Raw genomic sequence first — 1,979 nt, 5'->3', positions numbered from 1 at the left:
ACATTCACACCTACGGACAATTTAGAATCACCAATTAACCTCAACATGTTTCTGGACTGTGGGAGGAAGCCGGAGAACCCGGAGAGAACCCACGCTGCACGGGGAGAACATGGAGACTCCACGCGGAAAGATCCCGGATGTCCTCACCGGGACGTGAACCGGCAACAACAGAAACAGAAAATATGGACATCTGCCTTAAATCACTCTCAATCCGAACACTGTAATTACATTTTGTGCAGCTCTGACCGAGCCGATAGTTTGACATGTGGTCGTAAAGAACGAATTAGAATTCAGATGTTTTTACAGAATCAGTTTTGCAGCAAAGAAAAAAAACATGTTTCTAAATTCAACATATACAACTGACAGTTAAACTGCTCTACAGATAAGTTCTTCCTCTGTCAGATTTAAAGCACAGACCTACTTTATTGGAACTTTTCCTGACACAGATCTATATCCAGTCTGGCCACCGCGGCCCCTCACGCTCAGGACCCTCCTGCTCCCCACCACCGTCCCCAGATGTGAAGTAGATCACACCCCTTCTGTCCCCCTCCCTCTGCCAGCCCCTGTTTCCACTGCAAAGAAAGAAATCATTCAGTTTCAGCTGCTTTTCTGCACAACCTCCCCCCTTCCTCCTCCTCCTCCTCCTCCTCCTCCTCCGGCAGCCGACGGGGGCTCGCAGACGACCACGCTCTGCAGCCAAACCCTAATTGTGTGTGCGTGTGTCTGCATTTTTTTTTCTTCTCCCTGACATGAAGAAGGAAACTCAGTGAATGTTTGGTTCTCTCGGGGTGTAAATGGCAGTCCTGGACCTCTGGAGTCGATTTGCTTGACTTGAGAAAGTGGAAGCGGCCGAATCTAGCTGTGAGAAATTACTGGAGTTTGGTGAGTTTGATGCTTTGATTTATGAAAAGTTTGGGTGAAAATCAGTGTAAAGGCGCACGGAGGCTTCCTCAGCTTCTACTTGTACTCGTTGGGGGAATTTAGTTTGAATTGCATGACCTATTATTTACTTTTATGGAATTTCTATTTATGATTTAAAGTTGTAAAATACTGTTGTTGATGTAGACAATTGCTTTGAACAAAAAAAAGTGCTGCTTTTCCAGAGTATATGCAGATATATTGAGTTATATGTAGGTTACAGATGCTTCTGAATAATACACACTGATAACAACATTCAGTGTTTTATTTCATTTCATCTAATTTAACACATAAATCAAAGTAAAAGAAAAGAACCAGTGCTGCTCTTTCTGGTCGTTTTCACCGATTGTATCTAATTTTAGAAATAAATTCACAGGATTTAGGCCTGAATTTACACATTTGATCTATTAAACAAAATGTGTTATGAAAAAAATCTTTTAAAAAAATTCACAGTTACAGGGATTTAATGTTATTTAAAATTAAACGTGTTGATTGAGTTTAAGTGTTTTTGCAAAAATGTCAAAAAAATGTCTCATTACAGTTATAATCTGACCAACATGATCCCTTTTCATTTAGTTCCATTCATTTATTACAACATAAGTCGCCTCACATAACTTTTCATCGACTCAGACTTTGCAAAGTCTCTTTCTGCTCTTTGTTGTCACAGCGACACTGAAGTAAACGTTTGTTGCGACACCTGTGAAACACACCTGTTGGCGCTCTGACACGAGGCGCCGCCACAGATTAGCTCCTAAAAACCGCTAAAGTGGAGGAAGTTGTACAAATGAGCACCAACAAGGTCTCCGCTTACAGGCGAAGGGTTAACGTCTGCAGTTCTGCAAATGACCTAATTTCTCATTTCGTCCCATTTGTTTGAGAGCTGGTTTAAATTAACTATCAGCTGTTTTAATATACAATTAATTGTCATTTTTAAAGCTAAAAAAATAAAATAAAATCAATCCATATATCTTCTTCTTCTTCTTCCTGCTTCTGCTTCATCTAGATTTATGATTTGTTGCAGAAATAAATGATTTAAAGACTTCACATTAGAAAATTATGAT

At 40.0% G+C, this 1,979-nt stretch overlaps 1 protein-coding gene across 1 annotated transcript in view; it reads left to right on the top strand.

The window, feature by feature from the left end:
• Positions 1-802: 802 nt before the first annotated feature.
• LOC103363520 (uncharacterized) overlaps positions 803-1,979 on the top strand; it is a 12,538-nt gene continuing 11,361 nt past the window's right edge. Inside the window, exon 1 of the mRNA XM_008290328.1 lies at positions 803-882. The gene's annotated coding sequence lies outside the window, so the exon portion shown is untranslated. The remainder of the gene's footprint in view (positions 883-1,979) is intronic.

The sequence above is a fragment of the Stegastes partitus genome, unplaced genomic scaffold, assembly GCF_000690725.1.
Source record: "Stegastes partitus isolate 25-593 unplaced genomic scaffold, Stegastes_partitus-1.0.2 Scaffold667, whole genome shotgun sequence".
Lineage (NCBI taxonomy): Eukaryota > Metazoa > Chordata > Actinopteri > Pomacentridae > Stegastes > Stegastes partitus.
The sequence above is the reverse complement of the archived record's forward strand: the minus strand, read 5'-3'. Positions and strand labels throughout refer to the sequence as shown.